This window comes from Paroedura picta, chromosome 1, assembly GCF_049243985.1.
Source record: "Paroedura picta isolate Pp20150507F chromosome 1, Ppicta_v3.0, whole genome shotgun sequence".
NCBI lineage: Eukaryota > Metazoa > Chordata > Lepidosauria > Squamata > Gekkonidae > Paroedura > Paroedura picta.
The window spans coordinates 136,721,749-136,745,202 of record NC_135369.1 but is presented as its reverse complement, the minus strand read 5'-3'; the positions used below and the strand labels follow the sequence as shown (position 1 = coordinate 136,745,202).

The following is a 23,454-nucleotide window of genomic DNA, read 5'->3' as shown; positions in this document are numbered from 1 at the left end:
TCCCAGCTTTCTTCCACCCCATGGGAGCAGGAGGAATTTCAGACAAACCCAGGAAGCATCAGCTTCATACCTGCAGCAAACTTTGGTTCAGAAGTTGTAGTTGTTTGGCTTTGAGCCTACCAACATTGTGTATTTATTCCCAGGCATCCTTGGCAGCAATTTTGTTTTGTCGTGGGCCCACTCTCCATTGCCAAAGTTTCATAAGCACCCATGTACTTAACACAATTGGGGATTGCTTCCCTGTCTTCATCTGACAAACTGAATGCCAACCAGTAACTGCTTTCATTGCACAACAGAAGCCTGTTTTAACAGTTCAGTGGGCCTTATAACCACTGAAAGGGCATTAAGAAGTGGTGAAGTTCTCCAGCTCTAGAGTAATAGGAGAGGAGAAAGCCAAAGTGTTTGCCTGAGGCTAGGGATTAGAAGCTCCAGAACTATCCAAATTAAACTCTATCTCAAGGAGGGGTGTGTGTTCTTCTCTCATTTTGGCTCATTTATTGCTCAAGAGAGGAGGGGGGGAGCACAGAAAAAGAAGAGTTCTGTCCAGAACCTCTTTCTTTCTCACAGGCAATAATGTGCTAAGTTGCTTCACTTTTCCCCATTCTAGCTACTAATTATGTTCCAGGATATTCTGGAATCCACTTCTGCAAAAACTGCCTTGAAGTTTATTGTTTAAAAAAGATTTTAAAACTGATTTAGCATATCTCAGCTTTCTCTTTCTCACTCTTCAGGGGAGAAACTTATTTTGTTTTAGTACACAAATCTCCTGCCCTCCCCCCCTTATGCCCCCCCCCCTTTATGGAACAGTCCTTCTGGACTGATGGTCAGTCTTTGGCAAAACTCATTTCACTAGCCTGATGATAACAAATGGTGATTCTGTCACATTTTGCATGTAGAAAATTTATTTGGGTATTAGTTGGGGGGGAACATTTTCTTTTGGATCCTCCCTTCTCCAGGGGGTTTCACAAGTGATGTGACCTAAAGTGAAAACCTGGGCACTGTCTCTCTAAGGAGGGAGGCTCAGAGCAGAAGACCAGGGTGGGGCAATACCACTCCAGTGAATTCTCAGATCAGCCCCTGCTTTTTTACTTTCATCTCTGGATGCTACTAGGACTGGATAATGTGCCATTGAGATGGCTCCAAGTCATGGCCACCCCACCTGCAGGCTGTTCAAGGTGAGAGTGGAGCAGAGGCGGTGTGCTTTTCCTGCAGGAACTCCAGCCTTCCCCGATGCCTCTCCTCCCAAGCGCTGCCCATGCCCTACCTGGCTTCGCTTCCCAGCTCTGAGGACAAGGCCGGCCTCTGCTGGGCTCTTTGCTCTGCACCGGGTACCACTATAGTCACTGATTAATCCGGAGGACTCCAAGGTTTGTCACTGCTGAGAAGGGAACAAGCTCTATCTACACGGGAGTGCTGCTTTTCCTGCTCGTTTCACCGACTGCATGGAATAGGCACAAAACGGTATTACTTTCCCTAATCGGATGTCGCTTTTCTTATGCGAAGAGGTAGGTCGGGAGCCCGTTGCCAGATCTGTGGGAAGGGAGATGGGGAGAGCTGGGCGCTGAACCGAGGGAGGCGTGCCGGGGAATCTCTCCCTTTCTTGCTTTGCGGGGCTGACAAACCCAGAAGGCCGGCGGCGGAGCTGAAGCGGGGAGCGCTCTCTTGGCTGGCCCTCGGGGCAAGGCGAGCCCCTCCGCACGGGCGTCTCTCTGCGCCTCAGCGACCCTCGCGCCTTCCCGCCGGCGCGGCATGCAGCGGGAGGGGCCGCCCCCTAGTGGCCGCCCGCCGCCCGCCTTCCCGACGCGGGAGTTTCCCGGGCCAGCCTCGGACGCAGAGCCCAGAAAGCAGCCCCGTCTGCCGTCCCGCCGGCCGCTTTCCAGTGCCGTGGGCGTCCTCGCGGTCCTCCCGACGGCCGAGCTGCTCTGCCTCCGCCCTTGGGGGTGGCGCCCCCTCCCCAGAGACAGGACCGCGGTCGGAGCGCGCGGTGCCTTCTCCCGCCCTTGCTGCCGGCCGGCCCGACGGGGACGGAGAGGGTGCCGGTGGCCGGCCTGCCTTGGGGAAGGGCCCCTCGGCCTGGGGGCTGCGGTGGGGGTGCTGCCGCCGTCGGAGGAGAAGGAGCCGGGCGCCATGGGTAGGGGCTTTTGCGAGGTAAGCGGCAGGCTGGCCGGCGACCTGGGCGGGCGCGCTCCCCTCCCGCTGGGCGCCATCGGTGCCACGAGAGCAGAGGGTCGGGCTGCCTGAGCCGTCCGCGCGGCACGACTGCAGAGGAGGGCGAGAGGGCTCGCGTGGCCGCGGCTGTCGAAAGCTGCGCGTGGTGCCGGCCGAGGGTTGGGCGTCGGCGCCAGAGCGTGGCTGCGCTGCCTGAGCGTCCTGCGCTCGTCGGGGTGGAGCCCGCGGGCTCTGGAGAGGTGAGGCTGCCTCGCTCTGCTCTGCCTTGCTTGGCTTTCCCGCCTCCTTCCTCCGCCCCGCTGGCCGGCGCTCGGTCTGCTGCGGCTCCGGCGGGCGCCGGGCGAAGTGGCTTGGCAAACGGCGCGCCAAGGCGAGAGGAGCGTCCTGCGCCGTCGGGGGGAGGGGGGTGGCGAACGGTGGGGCTCCTCCGGCCCGCTCGGGCTGCCGTGCAGGGCCAAGAGGGGGCGACACGCGCGCACGCAGTGTCAGGGGGACCGGCTGGCCTCCGCCCGCTAAGCCGGCTTCGGGTCCGTTGCAGCGGCACGGCCAGACTCCCGGGCGGGCCAAGGAAGGGTCGTCGCCTGGAGGTCGCCTCGCCTGGCCCGGGAGGATTTTGTTTTCCTGCGCGGCCGATCTAAGCCGAAGGGGGCGTGGGGGGGGTTTCAAGTTTCTCGAAGAGAGAAGGCGGAGACCCACCTGGGACAGCAAGCCGGCAGAAGCCCTTAGGAAAGACCGCGCTCAGCTCCCCGCACAACCTCGCCTGCATTGGAAACAGGAGCGAGTCTTTTTCCCCCAAGACTCGCAGCGCTGCCCGGCCCCTTCCTAAGGACACCACTAGCCTTGGGCTGCGGCTCAGCCAGAGAAAGATCCCAGCCCGGTGACGAGGAGGACCTACGTGAAGCCCATGTGCCCACCTGTTGCCCCGGGGAGAAGCCGGCTGCCGTGCCTGGGGAGAGGGCAGATCGAAGCCCCGCTCACCTGTGAAGACTTTCTCCTAATCACATCTCCTGCTGGCACTCCATTCAGGCAGCATCTAAGTGACTAGGACCCCCACCCGAGCCCAGTGGGCATCTCCTACCGCAAGGTCAGAAAATCCAGACATTTTGTAGGACTTTACTGCTTAAGGGGCAATGGATCTGCATGAAATGCTGTCTAGTAAGGGATGTGACATGGAGCAAGTCCTCAAAATGGGAGCGATAAAAAGCGTTTATAAACAAAGGGCAAACATTGTAGCTTTATTATTTTATCTTGCTTTATACATTCACATGACTGTGAAGATGGTAGGTTAGGTGCAGGTATATATCGTATGTTGCAAACCCTATGAGGATATGGTGAAATATCAGCCGAATTTTAGCACATGCAGGAATCAGTGGAAGATATACTTCTCGATATGCATCTATTGACATCCAAGGTCCAGATGCCTTTTTCACCGCAAATACCAATGTGCTCCCTCCTCTAGGCTTACTATCTGTTGCATGCATTGAAAGCTGGATCAGGACAAAGATATTCCTGGCTCTGTAATAAACAGTAGAACTAGTCTGCTTTCTGGTTTCTTCCAGATCTCTAAAGCAAAGCACATCCATGAAACTGGTTGATTTCTAACCTTGTGAGCTGTAATGTGCTTAAAAGTGTTGTTAAATCATACTATAAATGCTGCCTGCTTATTAAATTGGCTGTGCACTTTGCTCTCCAGAAACCTCTCCCTGGAAACACAGTGTGTGATAAGAATGCTTGTAAGCCAACTATTTCTATTTAGGGGAATGTCAATAGTTTAATTCCCCATGAAGAGCAGGTTAGACGGGCGCTAGATGCTGAGCCTATTGCAAGCTTTCAAATCCTCTTCAAGCTTCCTGCCAGGACCATGCTGGAGTGTTATTGGAATCCTGGGTGTGGACAATGCTTTGGTGGCCATTAAGGTGTGCTGAATTGTGGTTACAGATGCTGTGAAGGTAATTCTCACAGTGCGTGGGATTCTAATTCAACTCATCAGACTGCAAGTGTTTTTGCAGAGATGGCTGTACAATGAAGTTAACTGTGGTGGTTTCCTGAGGATGCAGATTTGGAAGGGACACCAGTGTCTACCTGCCTCTGTCCCACCTACCCATCTTTATTACAGCTGCCTCCTCCTCTTTGCAAGTGTGTGTTCCTGCCCCGTCTGTGCATGGGAACCAGAGCAGCGAATCCAGCTTGCCATCTCGCTCCCCAGACCTTAGCGTGGCAAGCCACATATGCCCTGTAATGAGATTTCTTCCTTTGGCAAGAATTTGGCCACCCTTTTGGTTTCCCCCAAAGGAAAGAATCTCGTGGGAATTGGGAAGCCCCATAGCACAAACAAGAGCCTCTTGTGGCGCAGAGTGGTAAGGCAGCCGTCTGAAAGCTTTGCCCATGAGGCTGGGAGTTCAATCCCAGCAGCCGGCTCAAGGTTGACTCAGCCTTCCATCCTTCCGAGGTCGGTAAAATGAGTACCCAGCATGCTGGGGGGTAAACGGTAATGACTGGGGAAGGCACTGGCAAACCACCCCGTATTGAGTCTGCTAAGAAAACGCTAGAGGGCGTCACCCCAAGGGTCAGACATGACTCGGTGCTTGCACAGGGGATACCTTTACCTTTATAGCACAAACATGGCATATTACATTTTGTTTTTTAAAAGGGCTGGGAGAGAGAGAGGTTGAACTCCCTCAAGGAAGTAACCTTGGGTTAGTTCAAGAATGCCCAGGGGCACTCCATGGCTGGCTTGTGCTGTTTTGAAACAGAAGCCTGGGAAAAGAGCAAGGAAGGCACCCCCCAATCAGAATGAATAGAAAGGCAAGCACTTTCCACAGCAACCAGCAAGGAATGAAAAGAAAGTGGCGTACAGGCAAAAAATGTTTATTTTCTTATGTCTCTCCATGTGATTCCTTATATAGTCAAGTGTATAAGTTCAAAATGACAGAAATGCTTCTTTCACATTTCTTGCATATTTAATTTTTGCAGTTGTAGCCATTTGAATATATAATGAAATTTGGAAGAAGTGTTTATGTCATTTTGCACTTACATTTGACTATATTAAGAAGTCACAGAGAGACATTAAAAAATAAACATATTTTTCACCTATATGACACTTCCTTTTCATTCCTTGCTGATCAGGAACCAGGATGAGGCAAGGGCAGTTCTGACAGCAAGGAGGATGGGGCTGGCCTCAGCCCTCCAGACTGAGCTGCCAGTGCGATTGGCTAAAATATTTGGTAATTACACACTTCCTTTGTAAGCTTTTCTGATAGAGGTGGTGATATTTCAATCCCAAACATTTCCTTTCCATTCAGAAAGGAAGCAGGCTCTGCATAAATATAGGGCCAACAAGAGTGGTCAGATGATATCCATGTTAGCATGCCCAAAGATTAACATTTTAAAAATATCCTGAGCATGATTATAAAATGGGACCATAAACCATCATTAACCGCACCTCTACTGGAGATGACATGATCTGTACAGTGGGTTCACATTTCTCCCTTAGACAAATAACATTTGATTTTACTTCAGAGGCTCCTTCTTTGACAACTTTTTTCTTTTTTAATCTGTACATCAGTGGTCCCCAACCTTTTAATCTCCGGGGACCAGTCAATGCTTGACAATTTTACTGAGGCCCGGGGGGGGTAGTCTTTTGCTGAGGGACGTCGCTGCCGCTGCATGAGCTCCTGCTCCGCTTGCTTTCCCGCTGGCACCCCTGACTTCCCGCCGCTCACTGAGATGCGCTGCCAGCAGCAGCTGCACAGTGCCACGCCAAGGGGGAGCCCCAGCCACCAGAGAGCACCAAAGGTGAGCTGGCGGCAAAGCGGCAAAGCGGCAAAGCAGCCCCCGAGGCAGCTGCCAGGGAGGAGGAGCCGCGGCCCGGTACCGACTGATTTACGGACCGCTACCGGTCCCCGGACCGGGGGTTGGGGACCACTGCTGTACATGACAAAGCACTTTCCTAGCTCCTTTAAGACTGATCTGCCTACTTGGACTGTAGCATGTCTCTAAACATGCTTTCTTAGAAGTAACTTCCACTTTGTTCAATGGGATTTCCTGCCAAGTGAGCATGATTAGGACAAAAGCTTTAACTTTAAATGAACTCAGATCACTATGTGTAGTGGTTGAGAGCAACCAGGTTTGATTCCATTCCTCCACATGAGGCCTGCTGGGTTACTTTGGGCCAGTCACAGTTCTCTCAAAACTCCCTCAGCCCTACCCACCTCACAGGGAGCTTGATGTGAGGAAAAGAAGGGAAGACAACTGTAAGCAGCTTTTAGACACCTTAGAGTAGAGAAAAGCAGTATATAAAACCCTACTATTATAGTAAGAAGCTAGGGGCATAATGCTCTTTTGTTTATTGGAGCTGAGGTTGTAAACAGTCAAAAGTTGTGCAGAATGTAAAGTTAGGCTCTTGAGTAACTGATGATCCTATTAAAGCATATCTACCTGGACATTCCTCAGTTGTCCCTTGGGAAAGAATTTTACAATTGTCTGTGTTTACATCTTCTTTAATACACTGTGGGTCTAAAAATGAGCAGAGATGCTTCTGAGAAGATGAATGCTTTGCGTGATGGTTGCTACTGAAAGAAGTAGGTGCCCACACTGGAGTCCATCACCTGGCAGAGGAAGGCTGTGACCCTGAACAGTCCGGTGCAGACCCTGGGTCTGGGAAGTAACTAGCAGTGCCCAGCAGGTCCTGGTTACATTGATGGCTTGCAACCTTATCAAGTTTCATTTTTTTTAAGCAGCCTTTCTCAATTTTTTTACCATTGAAAAAATCCTGAAACATTCTTCAGTCACTGAGAAACCCCAGAAATGGCACAATTGTGCAGAATATGGTTGGGAAGCATCTCTGTGTACATGCCCACCTGATGCCCCTCCCCTTCTCACCCCCTCCAGGTCCATCATTGGCCATTTTGGGAAGAGAGGGTGGGTCAACATGACCATATATGGTCATATCACACAATAAATATTTAATAATTTTTGAAATATAAAAATCAATTTCCACCTACTCAGGAAACCCTTCTAGGTCTGTCAAAAAAAAAAACAGGGTTTCAAAAAACCCTGGATGAGAAAGCCTACTTTAAATATTTCTATGTCACCTTTGCACACCAAATTCAAGGTCCCCAAAGCACCAAACATTAAAACAAAACATTAAAATAGTTCAGACACTAAAAAAGCATTGAAAATGCACACAGATATATATCCTTATCCATTGTTCCTCCTCGTTATATTTGTGAAACAACCCTGGAGGTGGAGAGAGTCCAGCTGTCTGAGATGAAATAGGGCCAATCAGAGTGCTGCCAGCAAAGCTGGCCACACTTTGATTGGCCCTCCCCCTCCAGCTCCCAACTAGCCTGCGAGCAGTGGCGGTCCTGCAGCCTCCATTCTTGCCCAGGAGGTTACAGCATGCGGTAAGAACCTACGGACACGACCCAGCTGGCTCCCCACCTGGGCTTAACTACTGGCCTGGCAGAGTCCATGGGGTGGCATTGGAGGTTGCCCATGTGGCCTGAGGTGGTGGTGCGGCATCTCCTCAACAGAAGGAGGGCATGCAGCGCAGGGAAAGAGCGGGATGCGGTGCAGCTGCGGCCCGTGTGCCTGGCCAGGAGAAGAGAACCTAGGGGGACACAAACTAGCGGCCGATGCTCTCAGCGCTGCCCCGGACCGAGCTGCCACCCCCCCTACACTCCAAGCGACGCGCCTCAACAAGCAGATGGAGAGTGAGGATGGGCTGTGTGGCCCTGTGCCGCCAGAAGCACGAGGCACCCAGAGAGGGAGCCGCGGGCAGGACACTCCCGTGGGACGTCAGATGCAGCTGGTCCAACACAGCCGGTAAGTGCTCTCCAGCCACTTCCGCTCTGAGTGGGGCCGGCCGGAGAGCAGCAGCCGGAGTGCTGGGGCAGCTGCGGGAGCATCCTAGTTGCAGCTCCCTCTCCAAGAGTCCTCCACACACAGCGCGCTCTCTACTAGTGTGTGTATATATATATATAAAATAAGCAATATGAACACATATAAAAACACAGAGAGGAGGTCTAATAAGAGTTTGTGAGGGAATGCCAAACAAAAGTCTTCATTTGCTGATATACAACAATGATGACAGACAACAATGATAGAGGGAGAGACAGATGAATTTTCCTCAGATGATGGAGTCACTGAAGCAGGGTTTTGAAAGATGACCAGAGTGGTCAGGTGGTTTCTACTAACCATTTTCCTCGTATATTCCAGCAGCTCCAGTTCACCCCATCTATGTGGCCAAGTGACTCCCTTCATTAATGGCAGGGTCTCTTGTTTCAGTCATTGTTTAGCACTCCCACGTTCCCTCAAAGGTCAGGTTATCTTGCCCTTCTGTCCTGCATGGCTAGCATGTATTCTCAAATTATTCTTTCTAATTCTTTCTCTGTCCTGATTGTCTGGGGATCTGTTTGTTTTGGCTATGAGCAAAATAAAAGAGTAAGCCAGGCTTTCTCAACCGGGGTTTCTTGACAGCCCTGGAAGGCTTTTCCAAATTGGTAGGGATTAATTAATCATTAATATTTTAAAATGTGTTAAATATTTATCATATGCAGCCCCCCCAAATGACCCCAAATGGGCCTGGAATAGGTGGGGTGGGGAGGAACCTAGAATCATAGAATCATAGAGTTGATAGGGGCCATCTAGTCCAACCCCCTGTTCAACGCAGGATCAGCCCTAAGCATCCTAAAGAATCCAAGAAAAGCGTGTATCCAACCTTTGCTTGAATACTGCCAGTGAGGGGGAGCTCACCACCTCCTTAGGCAGCCTATTCCGCTGCTGGACTACTCTGACTGTGAAAATTGTTTTCCTGATATCTAGCCTATATCGTTGTACTTGTAATTTAAACCCATTACTGCGCATCCTTTCCTCTGCAGCCAGTGGGAACATCATCCTGCCCTCCTCCAAATGACAACCTTTCAAATACTTAAAGAGGGCTATCATGTCCCCTCTCAACCTCCTTTTCTCCAGGCTGAACATTCCCAAGTCCCTCAACCTATCTTCATAGGGCTTGGTCCCTTGGCCCCAGATCATCCTTGTTGCTCTCCTCTGTACCCTTTCAATTTTATCTAAGTCCTTCTTGAAGTGAGGCCTCCAGAACTGCACACAGTACTCCAGGTTCTGTATACAATGGGACTATGACATCTTGTGATTTTGATGTGATACCCCTGTTGATACAGCCCAAAATGGCATTTGCCTTTTTTACCACTGCATCACACTGCCTGCTCATGTTTAGTTTACAATCCACAAGTACCCCAAGGTCTCGTTCACACACAGTGTTACCTAGAAGCATATCCCCCATCCAGTAGGTATGCTTTTCATTTTTCTGACCCAGATGCAGAACTTTACACTTATCTTTATTAAATTGCATCTTGTTCTCATTTGCCTAATTTCCATTGTGTTCAGATCTCGTTGAACTTTGTCTCTTTCTTCCGGAGTATTTGCCAGTCCTTCCAATTTTGTGTCATCTGCAAATCTGATGAGTAGTCCCTCCACCCCTTCATCTAGATCTGTAATAAATACTTTAAAAGTACCGGACCGAGCACCAAGCCCTGAGGTACCCCACTACTCAACTCCCTCCAGTCTGATGAAACACCACTGACAACAACTCTTTGAATGCGGTTCTCTAACCAATTCCCTATCCACCTAACTATCTGAAAATCCAGATTGCAGTCCTTCAGTTTATCCATCAGAACATCATGGGGAACCTTATCAAAAGCTTTACTAAAATCCAAGTAAACGACATCAACCGAATTTCCACGATCCAGAAAACCTGTCACTAGGTCAAAAAAGGAAACCAGGTTGGTCTGACAGGACCTGTTGGAGACAAATCCATGCTGACTTCCTTGGATCACCAAATTGTCCTCCAGATGTTTGCAGATCACTCCCTTTAATATCTGCTCCATTATCTTCCCCACAACAGAGGTCAGACTCACTGATCTGTAGTTTCCCGGGTCATCTTTCCTCCCTTTTTTAAAGATCAGAATAATATTTGCTCTCTTCCAGTCCTCCGGGACATCTCAAGTCCTTAAAGAGGTCCCGAAGATGATGGACAAGGGTTGTGCTAGTTCTCCAGAAAGTTCTTTGAGCACTCTCGGGTGCATTTCATCCGGCCCAGGGGATTTGAACTCATCTAGTGTGGCTAAATGCCTCTCGACAACCTCTCTGTCCATGTCAACCTGCCACCCAGACACTATCCCTTGGCTACTGCCATCTCTAGATGTGCCTAAACCCTTTGACCTGTGGGAAAAAACAGATGTAAAATAGGCGCTGAGCCTTTCTGCTTTCTCTGCATCCTCCGTTAGGGTTTGTCCATCCGCACCCAAAAGTGGGCCTATTGCCTCTTTTACTTTACATTTGCTCCTCACATAACTGAAAAATATTTTCTTGTTACAGTGGGCTTCCCTGGCCAATCTTAGCTCACTCTCAGCTTTGGCCTTTCTGATGATTGATCTACAGTGCCTAGTAACCTGTAGGTACTCTTCTTTAGAGCTCTGTCCTTCCCTCCATTTCCTGAACATTTCCCTTTTCTTTCTTAGTTCCTCTTGAAGTTCTCTGTTCATCCAAATAGGCTTCTTAGAGCTCCTGCAGTGTTTTCGTCTTTTTGGGATAGTCATTGATTGAACATGCAATAGCTCTTCTTTGAGTAGCACCCACGCTTCACATGCTCCCTTCCCTTCCAGCATTCTCGTCCATGGTATGACTCTCATCATGTCTCTGAGTTTATTAAAGTTTGCCCTACGAAAATCCAACATCCACATCTGGCTACAAGCTTCCTTGGCTCCCCATCTCAAAAGGAATTCTATGAGGACATGGTCACTTCCCCCTAGGGTCCCCACCTCCTTCACCTCATCCACCAACTCTTGCCTGTTGGTCAGTATTAAGTCCAGTATGGCTGAACCTCTTGTGGGTTCATCTACCATTTGATAAATGAAATTGTCAGGCAGGTCAGAAAATTGCATGACTGAGGATGCTTTGCAGAGTTTGTTTCCCAGCACAGAAATTGAAGTCGCCCATGATGACAAGGTTCTGCTGCTTGGATATTTTCCCAAGCTGCTTACAAAGTACAGCATCCACATCCTCTCGGTGGTCAGGCGGTCGGTAGCAGACACCAACCACCACACTGTTTGTTTTCCCCTCGCTTATTTTCACCCAGATGCTTTCCACTGTAGATATATTCTCCCTCACTAGAATTTCTTGACAGGTAAGCCCTTTCCTCACATACAGTGCCACTCCTCCACCTCTTCGATCTATTCTGTTTTTTCTGAACAGTTCATATACATCCACTATTATATTCCAGTCATGAGAATCATTTCACCAAGTTTCTGTGATGCCTACTAGATCATACCTTTCCATCAGCATGAGAAGTTCCAGCTCTTCCTTTTTATTGCCCATGCTTCGGGCGTTAGTATAAAGACATCTGAATCCTTTTACTTTTGGTTCCCTATGAGCTGGCCTTCCTGGTTGGGCTGCCCCTTATCGGTCTCCTTCCTTACACTCCCTATGTTGAACGTCTCCTTTCCCTTGTGGCTTTAGTTTGAATCTCTCCAGGTTCCTGCCAAACACATTCTTCCCCAACTTCGATAAGTGCAGTCCATCAGGTAGGCCTAGTAGGCCTTCCTCCAGAAAGCCTACCTCAGGTGGGCATGTACACAGCTATGCTTCCCAACATATTCTGCACATTCACACCACTACTGGCATTTCTCAAAGCCTGAATGATGTTTCATGTGTTTCTCAATGGTTAAAAAAAAGTTAAGAAAGACTGGAGTAAGCATTCCTTTAACCTATTTCTTAGCTTCCTCACTTAACGTCCCAAAAGATCTTCCAAATGTTTTGCCTTTTTCAACATTTTAATCTTCTCTTCATTTTGCATGATCATTTTACCATTACTTTTGATCTACCGGACTGTAGATTAAATTGATTCTTCCCTGTCCTTTTGTGCACCCTGTTCCAGTTTTTGCATCAAAAATAGTTCAGAGCAAGAGTTGTTCTTCATTTTCCATGTTCATCCAGTACCCCGTGGCCAAAACTATGTAATGATTCTCAATATACGTGTCTCACTTGATGATTAGGCTGTAGCAGTATGTGATTGCGGCAAAGGCCACAACTAATAAATTCTTTTTTGTAATCCTGCCAATATTCCTGTCTTAATGGAGTAAGAAGGCTTGGGGAGTAAGGAACAAAAGACAGTTTGAAACACAGGGCTAAATGGAAACATTGGCTATATCATGCCAGTCACTTGCATTAAAGGGTACAATTTTCACATTGAACGCAGCCCTCCAACTCCTCCTCATGCTCTCCTAGGGGTTCCCTGTCCCCCACTCCTGAAACAGCTTTTTGTAAGGCATTTTAGACTACAGCAGGAGAAGGGAAACAGGGAAACCATGCTATATGGCAGAGATTCCCAACCAGAATTCTGGGGGTTACACAAGAGCTCCCCAGGAATTGCACAGCCTTTCCCAGAAGTACACATGGCTACTGACATCGCTAGAACCCACTTCCTCTCTTGTTCTACAGGCCTAGTGTGTAGGTAAATGATCAGTTGATTGGCTGGCTCCCATATCTTACTTCCACACCCACTTCTCTGAACAGGCATGTCAGCACTTCCACGGTTCCCCAAAGCCTGAAAAATATGTCAGGGGTTCCACCATGGTTAAAAGATTGAAAAGGCTGCTTTATGGAGAGAAAGCCTTCTGTCAGCATTTTCAGCAGGATTCAAACAATTGTTAGAGATTCATGAGCAAATATGTGTTAAGAAATGCAAATATTTAAGTTCTTCAAATTGTGTGACAATAATTGTAACAGAAGCATAAATCTGAATGACAAACATTTGGGCATGGCAAAATTTCCTTGGACAAACTCCTGACTCTTGTCTGCAGTGTGACAGGTCTCTCTTAGCCTTTTTCACCATGCTTTCTAAACAAGAAATCATATAGTTGCCATGGGTGCCTTGCACCATTTAAAATAGAAACATGGTTTTAAAAGCCTTTTTTGGTGTACCACATGATATAAGTATCGAGGATTAGAATCTCAAGTTATCCTGCCCTTCCCTTAGCCATTCTAGCATAGTACCCACCAAGAACCTCACCCAGAATCTCTTGTTTCCAACATACGATTTATACATTTTCACTGTATGGGTTTGTCGTATGGATTGAAGAACAAAAAGGTACAAAAAGAACAATACTCTTCTACATTCATTGACTTCAATAAACTTTTAGAAGGGTACAACTCTGCTTAGGATGGCACGGTCACAAGTAGATCTGAACAATGGAAAATACAATAAAGGTGGGTCTCTGTTGAGCAATATGCTTATTTAGGTTTTAGAAAAAAATTACAAAATATATGCACGAATATAAACTTATTGTACTGTACAAAATATATTACTTAACTGGCAGTTAAGTAAACAAAGGATCCCACAATTGTTAAATATACACTGATTCTTCTCTGTAAAATCTTACAACAGAGTTGTATATGAAGTGACTTTTGACTGTTGAGAACCCTATGCGGCAGGACCTTTGTCATCATGGGCGACTTCAATTTCCCAGATGTGTGCTGGGAAACAAACTGCAAAGCATCCTCAGTCATGCAGAGTAGTTTTTCCAGTCCTTGCTATCCATGGTGTCTGAACTAGCCAGAATGTAATGCAGTTGGGAAATAATATGCCATGACATTCAGCATCATGGACTAAGCAACAAATATTGGAATCCAAGGCACATGTCATGCAGTATTTCTAAAGTCATGAACATGAACCCCTTGCAAACCATTATCTCAGACTCCTTGATATCTACCTTCCTCCTGTGTTTCCTAAAAATCTTAGGGAAATGTTTAAAGTGTTGCTCTTGAAAGACAACCTGAGATGTGTCACTTTTTTTCTACCCGACAACAGAATTATTTTTGTCAAGTAAATCACATCTGCTGAGCCTGTTTCATTTTAGGTAAGCACAATACCTTCATTCTCTGGCAATATGTATGTATGTATGTATGTAGCACCCTTTACAATTAACCCATAGAACTGTCCCAACATTTTAAAAATCTCCAAATGAAAAATTCCTGTGCAGCAGTCTTTTGAGTATTGACTGAGTTACTCTACCTATCACACAAGCATTTGTTTTGTGCTTGAACATTTTTTTCCCAAAAGCCTTTCCATTCATAATGTTGTGCTTACTGAACAGCATGCTATTTTGTCCTTATAAAATCATTATGGCATTTACAGAACACCTAAAATCACATTGTCATCTCATGACTGAGGTAATCAGCACCAATCAAAATCAGAAGTACTTTGCCTCTCAATATTGGGTATGTTCCAATATTTTCTAATAGTAAACTTTCAGTATTCTCAAACATTCCAGTACATTCAAGCCAGTATATGCTATCAAACCAAAGAATTCCCTGCTTTAGGAGAAGCAGCTCTGAATTCTGATCTCCTACCTGCAAGTCAGTAACAGTACTGGATATAATGTGAAGTGGGGCCCATACGATCCATGTCTCTTCGTGTACAACTCCCACTGAAATCAGAGTCCAGTAGCACCTTTAAGACCAACAAAGATTTATTCAAGTTAACTTTGTACTACTCCAGTTTGGTGTAGTGGTTAGGAGTGTGGACTTCTAATCTGACATGCCGGGTTCGATTCTGCGCTCCCCCACATGCAGCAGCTGGGTGACCTTGGGCTCGCCACGGCACTGATAAAACTGTTCTGACTGAGCAGTGATATCAGCGCTCTCTCAGCCTCACCCACCCCACAGGGTGTCTGTTGTGGGGAGAGGAATGGGAAGGCGACTGTAAGCCGCTTTGAGCCTCCTTCGGGTAGAGAAAAGCGGCATATAAGAACCAACTCTTCTTCTTTTGCTTATATATTCCTATTGTTATGATGGTCAGTTCATAGTCTGACGAAGAGTGCTGGCACTTGAAAGCTCCCACCTTGAATAAATCTTCGTTGGTCTTAAAGGTGCTACTGGACTCTGATTGTATTGTGCTACTTCAGACCAACACGGCTACCCATCTGAATCAAGTCCCACTGAGTCCACTGATACTTACTGACAGGTAGGCATGAATAGCAGTACAGACTTGATGTTCTCTTTTATGATGTGCTGTGCAATGGATGCAGAGTACTCGGGACTTCATACTCAAAATCAGAGGAACAATATGATATTTTCACCCTTGATGTAGAAAATCCTTTGTTGTTATGGGCACAATCCATTGGATGGAGGAATAGCCTTTGGCTCCAAGAACATCTTCAAGAGGAACAGTAGTAGGCTTGCAAGACTATTTAAACATCAAAAGGACCTAGGAAAGTAAATTGGCCATGAATATTCTGTAGTATTAAAGTCTTTCCCCCTCCTCTAACTGATTGATGGATTAACTAAATTTTGTAGAAATAGTTGATTGTCTATTCATCTGAAATCATGACGCATTCTAAGTTCTTGCGACATAAATGGTATCGCCACTCATATGATCAGTTAGAAAATACTACACTTCAGGAGAAAACTGTGATAACTTGACAGGCCCACAATTAAGGTTTCAGGAGATTACAAATCTATGTAACTACAATTATATCTCAACAGAATCTCTGTTAAAGAACATACAACTCAGTTCAAATCTGTTTTCATAGGGGGAAAATTAATCCAGCCTTTTTACCATGGAGAAACCTCTGGAACATTCCTCAGGCTTTGAGAACCCCCAGAAGTGATGTAAGCAGGTCACACCTCCATGCCACACCTCCGGAAGTCACATGTTCCCAGAAGTGCCATCACCCGACACTCTCACCACATATGACATCACCAGGCCATTCCCACAGCACAGAAAATGACAAAAATGTTTTCAGATGATTTGTGAACAGAACCATACCTGCACTCTCGCTACCTGTATGCTCTCCTCAGCAAAGGGAACCTGCAGTGGTGTCTTCTAGGTTTTCCCTGTGGACGGAAAAGGGCCAGAGCATCTGCTGCTCAATCACACACCCCTCTCATTGCAGCCACCTCCATGTACAGAAATGGCCCCATGGCTGGGGAAAGACGCAGGGCATCTGCTAATCAATTGTACCACCCTTGCATACACCTTGAAGCACAGAAATGGCCCTGCAGCCTAGGCCCCGAGGCTGGGGTCAAGGTATCCGCTATTCAATTACACCTCTGAACACCCCCAGTTAAGAGTAAATAAAATACTTATCTCTCTGCAACTTTGTCACTACATGTAAAGGAGCCTCAGTCAGCAAAGATCGCATCCCCTCCAGACCCATTCATTGGCCATTTTGGGAAGGGGGTTGATATGCCCATATATGGTCATATCACCCAATGCATGTTTTAAAAAAATTATATCTCTTGTAATCTGCATAACCCTTCCAGGGCCATCAGGAAGCCCCAGGATTTTGCAAAACCTCAATTGAGAAAGCCTCAAATAATAATTCAATCTAAATAGTATCACCAGAATGTTGTTCATAGACAAGCTTACGTGCTTAATTTGTGCTTGACATTTTTCTGACAGAGATCAATGAGCATCATCATAATGCATATGTTGGATGAATGGGTGTAAAGTCATTTTGTGAATATTACATAAAACCAGGACATTAAGTGTGCCATCTTTTAAAAGGCACTACTACTTTTTTTTTTTAAAACAGTGCTCCATTCTTTATTCCTGTGCCACATTCACGTTGTCAGAGATGGGAATAATGGGTGTTGCGTGACGGGGGGGGGGTATTGCGAAGAGGTCTGGGTGTAATGTCATCCTGTAAATGCTATAACTGCAGTCCTGAGCAACATTACCCTTTTCTAAGTCCATTGAAGGCAATGAGCTTTGACGGGTGCAGCTCTGCCCAGTTATATCTACCAAATGTACACTAGCTGTCTGAATTTTTTCACCTCCACCTGTTTTTCAAAGAGTACGGTCATATAATTTGTTTCTTTTCCCTTTGTGTTTTCTTCACCCTTGATATCCTTGAGCAGCAGTTTGTCAGCATCCATTTAAACACATCACAGAGATAGTGATGGACAAGGAGCATGACACAGTGAGTGTTTAAAGGTTTATTGTTTCTAGCTGTGCCTAAATAAGTGGAGAGTTTCAAACAGCACCTGGAAGAATTACCTTGTGCCATGCATAAGCATTCCAGTACGCTATTTCCAGAGGGGTGCTTAAGGGGACAGCCTGGTGAAGAATTCCACACCATTCTCCTGAGGATGTGGACCACTAGATAGGTAACAAATTCCCAGAGATCTTCTAACAGTCATGATTCATTAAAAGGGAATCATGGAAGCTCACTAATTAGCAGTCTCTGCTCCCCAAGCAAACTAGTGCAATGGTTGCTGGAAGAATATTAATTATCACTTCAGTGACCCAGTGTGACAGAAAACAGGAATTCCAACAGAGCAAATCCTTGTAAAAGCGGTGGGGGCAACAATTAGCTAGCAGGGTGTAAGAAATGAAGATTTGGAAAACCTCAGCTGTCTAGTGACAGACATTGATAAACAAGGGAAATAAAACACGTGTGCAGCGTGGCTGAAAGTAACCGCCTTGCCAACATAACTAGCTCCTAGAATGGTATCAGGACCTCAATTCTGGAACTGTAGAAAGCAGGTCAATTAAAGTCCCAGTTTGTGAATGCTTCTGTTGTGTCTTCATGACCCATGACTGGTAATGGATGTCAGCCTAATATTGCTACGGTAGCATCCTGAGGCTTGGTATTCTAGGGTCACAGAATTCAAGGGTATTCAAGGGTCACTTGTAGCAACACCTGAAATAAAGCATCGTTAAGTTACATTTCTTTCCTCCCTTTTTCTGCTCCCCCCTTATACAAGAAATCCCTCCTCCAGTATTGTTTCCTGTCATTCTCCTTATATTCTCTTGCAGATTTTACTTTCCCTGTTTTCGCTTTGCCTCCTAATTCTCCATGCCATCATCTTTGTTCCTTAATTCTGTCCAATCTTGTCAGATATTTCTTTGTCTATCATAATTTTCTTGTTACTTCTTTGATTGTACATGCCTTCATATCATTCTGGCTTGATTTAAGTGGCTTGCCCCATTTATCACCAATTCTTACTTCCTTTTTGCTTTCTTTTTCTCTTAGCTCTTCTATTCCCTACACGTCTTTTAACATGAGAGTGCCTACTCAGTTACTAAAAGAAACCGAGATAAACCATTTTGGGTTTAGGATAAGGAAAAAGGACTTAGATTAAATGGTATTATAATCCTTGTTCTTAGACAATCCTACAATTTACAAAGTTTCAACTCCAATACTAGATGATACCCCATAATAAAAATATAATGAAGAAAATACTGATAATACATTTCTCTTTTTAACAATGAAGGTTTGCTTTAATTATTATATCGTGGGAGCAAACCTAAACATGTGTATTCTGAAGTACATCCTATTTTTTTCAATGAGGCTTCCTTCCAGGAAGATGCAGGTTACAATGCTAGAAACAGATTTTTAACATTTTATACACAAAGATATATACATAAACACATACAATGAGCACCTTTTAATCTCTGTCTTAATCTCTGTCCATTAAATTCTAAAAGCTGGTTTTAAAAGAAATAACTGATTTTTAAAATGGACAATGACAGCTCTATCATATCATTTTGGAATCTCTTTAAAGTATTCTCTGTCACCAAACTAAGTTATTTTACACATTTAAAATTTATTCTAACCTTTATTATCTTAAAAATTATTATGGATGTGTTTCATACTGTAAAACAATAGAGTTTCTGGTGATTTCTAGAGCTACCCTACATTTCTACTGGATTTTCACTGGAATCACAGAATCATAGAGTTGGAAGGGGCCATACAGGCCATCTAGTCCAACCCCCCGCTCAACTCAGGATCAGTCCAAAGCATCCTAAAGCATCCAAGGAAAGTGTGTATCCAATCTTTGATGGAAGACCTTTGCAGTGAAGTGGCAGAGTGCTTGAAGTGGCAGAGTGCAACAAGCAACACTGTCTTATAATTATTTATTTAGCTGCCTTGAACCATGAGGAAAGGTGAAGTATAAATGTTTTAATAAAGAAGTAACACTTTGTCCTACTGATGCTCCGAGTGGTAACAGGCAACAGGAGCTGGGGGTAGGAGTCCCTCCCTCAATACTAGAAGCTTGGTAGCCCAAATTTGCCAAAATGGATCAATTGACTAGTTAGATAAAATCAAGACTTCCCTTTTCCATGCAGACCACTTATCTTTCTGTTAGTAACAGTGATATGTATGTATTTATTTAGAAAATTTATATGATGCCACTTTTCCAGAGTCTTGTCAGAAGCCCTTCTGGGTTTTGGAGATGGGGAGATAAATGTTATTACTGCATTCTATGTGGAAATGGCTTTGACGAATTTTGCAAAATATATTCCTTCAGTTCTGACCAGATGCCAAACCAAGCAGCAACTAGGTTCCATTTGTTATCCTTTGGCTACAACTTGTTGCCTAAATGCTACTCCACAAAGACCACTCAGGAACACCAGCTATCTTTAACCGCTCCTGCAGTTAAATAAAAGGGTAAGGCCACCTGGGGAGGAGTTAGGGCGGGCCCTGTCCAGGATAAAAACTCAGAGGGCCTATTCAGGAGCCGCTTCGCGGCTCCTGATTGGGCCCTCCGAGTGTCCATCCAGGGCGAAGCAGCCAATGGGGAAGCGCGCAAAGCCTCTTGAGTTTACTAATGGGAATCTCCAGCAACTGAAATCTGTGTGAATTATCCAGAATCTGAGAACCTAAAATGCACAATGCCTCAAGGCAATAGAGCAACTTTCTTGTCAGAGTACAATGGGGAAGTGATGACATTATTGTAGCTTTTTAAAGGCAATGATATTACCGAAGGAATGTCACAACCTGTAATAGTGGAATTCTGTTTACACTTTAGAGGGTTGAATCTCAACTTTACCTTTAGCCTTAATTGTTTTTCAACTGATGGTCTTTCTATTGTTGCGTTTGTGGTTATATTAGTGAAACAACCACACATTCACAATACCACCCAAAGGAAATTTATGCCCTTCTAAGCTTATTGACGAACTTTTAGAAGGGTGAAGTTCTGTTCAGGATGGCACTGCATGTGTCAGAAAATTAGAACTTTAGGATTCAGTGACTGTCCGTGTCTAAGATGACCTGGGAGAACACTTACATGCACACAAAATGTTCCCACAGGAACAAAAAAGCATTTAACTCACACATGCTTTTGTGTATTTCAAGCAGTGCTGAAAATATTCTTCATACACTGCTGTCTTCTTAATTTCATGCAGATTTTAAAACTGTATTTGAGTGGTGAAGTCTGTATCTTGTCCCCACTCTCTCCTTTCCTGTCAAGCTGCAGTCAGAGAGCAGCCATGGGGAAAACCTCTGCTTGGTGACATGAATTTGCCAGCTCCGGTGATACATCTGTGACACGTAAGGTTTCGGTCTCCTGAAATTATACAGCTGTAGGAGCAGCCTTTCAATTAAAGTACATTGCATTCTCTGTTAAAACCACAACCACTCTCTCCCCTTGTAAAATCAAGGTTCTCTCTATTGCTGCAGAACTGAGGGTGAAGGATCTATTAGGTACAAATTTCAGAGAAATCAAATGAATGGGGGTTAGCTGGCAACAATAGAAATATTAGAGGTGGAAAGCACATTATATCTCATGTGTGCACAGATGGCACAGTGGTAGGCGTTCTGTCTAGCTCCCCAATTCTCTCCATATCCTATATCTTGATTTGACCCAAGCCTCAGATATTTCACTGTTTTTAAACTGTGCCTGCTGCCAGCACTTCGAGACTATGACAAAGCAGAGATATATTCCAAAAGGCGTAGGGGATTCCTAGTTGCCCTTCAAGGTTTCTCACCTTAGCCTACATGCAGTAAAGACACACTGCCTCAGATATTATGAGAAAGTCTCATTTAGATGCCATATTCTCTCCTTTTACCATTGTCTTTCTTACCCAATCCACCTTCAGCTGTCCTGACATGATTCTACTGGGTTAGGGAGACTGGTACAAAACTCAATGCAGAGAAGGAGACAAGAAAGTAGGGGAAGCCAGGCACAGGGATCTGGGTCTTTTTTTACAAGTCACATGATTGAGAACTGACTGCTTCTGGGGATACAAGTTTGACCCGGAGAACAGTTCATGGGAGGGGTAATGGTACCAATGTTTTCCGAGTTTCTCTTCTGCTGTATGTTCCAGATGGGAGCTGGGGATCCCCCGGAATTACACCTCATCTCCAGACTACAGAGATCAGTTCCCCTGGAGAAAATGGATGATTTGGAGGCTGGGACCAGTGAGGTCTTTTTCTCTAGGGGAGTTTGTCAGCTTGGATCTATCCACCCTATCCTGCAATCCCCCGCCAATGACCTGGAGGGACCTGGCAACCCTAGTTCACAGGGTTGGGCAAACCACACATGCAACTCTACCACACAGGGTTGGGGAGATACAATGATGATGGGGAATCAGGTTATACGAGCTCTTCATCCTTCTTCTGCTGACAGGAGCTAAGAAGAAGGAGGATATTTTACCTGATCCATACAACATAGCACTCATTCCAGCATGATGTGTGTGGTTCCTGTACTGCCCAACTTTGTGATGGATTAAAAAAAAATTGTCATTGATCTACTCGAGGGGTTAACTGTGCGTTGGCTGTGTGCAGAATGCCCACAAGTATGCTGAGGCCACTGCCAGTCTCAGTTGGCTCTACCTTCAAAGTGGCAGAACTGAGTTCCACATTCATCCTTTCTAAGCCCTAGAGCACCATGGCTTAGCTGTGAAGGGGGTAAAGATTAGAATAGGCATGTGGTTGTCATCCCCTCAATGCCTGGCGTTGCCTGGCACAAAAGGATGGGGAAAACCATGAGCAGCATGGGAAATGGAGTGTGTAGCTGCTTTCCCTACTCATCTCCTGGAAAAGACGGACACAGAGCACACTTGGGGGAAGAAGGAACTCCCAAAGCCTTTGAAAGGCAGTAAAACATAGTAAAGCACACTCCTTTTGGTGGTTTTGCATAAACAGATGAAAAATACTAGCATCCATGCCATGTAAAAATAAGTTTGTGGGCTTAATGGAGAAAGCAGTGTAAATTAGGAATACAACAGTTTATACTTTGGAATTTAATTTAAGACAAACTCATCCACTTTCAGGTGAAATGTGTAAGAAAAACTCCATGGAAGAATTTAAATGACATTGAAAGCTGTAAGGATATAAATAATATGTGCTGCACCCGTTTTAAAAAGGATCTGTTCCTTAATTAGCTAACGTTGGATTTTTAGCCAGCTCCATTCTGGAAATTGCATGAAATAAAAAAATACTTTAAATTACACATTAGACTGCTCTCCCCTCCCACACAAGCTTTCACCAAACGCTACATGAACTTTAATTCTTTTAATTGCCCAGGTTTGCATTATACATTACTTTTTTTTCCACCTTAAAATAATTGCTTTGTAGGAAAACACTTATCCACCAGCATGTTTGAAATGCAGGGCAGATATTTTTTTCTTTCTCAAGTGCCCAGATCAGGAATCAGCTGCCTAATCAATGTAATCACAGAGAGAGAGAGGGCGCAAATTGGTGTGCTTCAAATAATAGGTAATACATTCATCTTTACATTCAAAAATGTAGTTCAAAATGATAAGCATTATCATTTGAAGAAACAAAAAGAAATGATTACTTCCACAAGCTAATGAACCATCAGAGGTGAATCTTTCATATCATCTTTGTGATGCAATTAAGAACAGAAAGATCAGGTAATGGTGTACAAGCCATGTTCATTGGTGCCAGATTAGCATACTCTTTAGACTAAGGCAGGCTTTCTCAACCAGGGTTTTGTGAAACCCTGGGGTTTCTTGATAGCCCTGGAAGGGTTTTCTGAGAGGGTGGGAGTTAGTTTTTAAAATATATTTTTTAAATTTGTTAAACCCTCTCCCAAAATGGCCAGTGATGGGCCTGGAGGGGTGAGAAGGGGTGGGGCCCTGGGTGGGCATGTACACAATTATGCTTCCCAACCATATTCTGCATGATTGTGCCACTTCTGTGGTGTCTCAAAGCCTGAGGAATATTTCAGGGGTTTCTCAATGGTACAAAAGTTGAGAAAGACTAGATTAGGGTGTTGGACTAGGATGAAAGATGGTTAGGTTCCAGTGCCATGACACTGACTCTGGGTCAGTCAGTCTTTCTCTTGTCCTATCCTATCATGGTTGTTGTGATGATAAAATGGAGGATGTGGGAAATAATGTATGCCACCCTGAGATTCTTGAAAGATGGGCAGAACACAAACGTACTGTGTAAATTAATACATCTGAACAGGCCAAACTCAGTTCCTGCTTCACAACAACCCATGGTA

At 45.3% G+C, this 23,454-nt stretch overlaps 1 protein-coding gene across 3 annotated transcripts in view; it reads left to right on the top strand.

Moving 5' to 3' along the window:
* Window positions 1-1,068: 1,068 nt before the first annotated feature.
* Window positions 1,069-23,454, top strand: part of HTR1E (5-hydroxytryptamine receptor 1E) — a 41,850-nt gene continuing 19,464 nt past the window's right edge. Inside the window, exon 1 of one of the 3 annotated variants that reach the window (XM_077305083.1) lies at window positions 1,069-1,505. The gene's annotated coding sequence lies outside the window, so the exon portion shown is untranslated. The other 2 variants (XM_077305064.1, XM_077305074.1) reach the window with 2 other exon arrangements.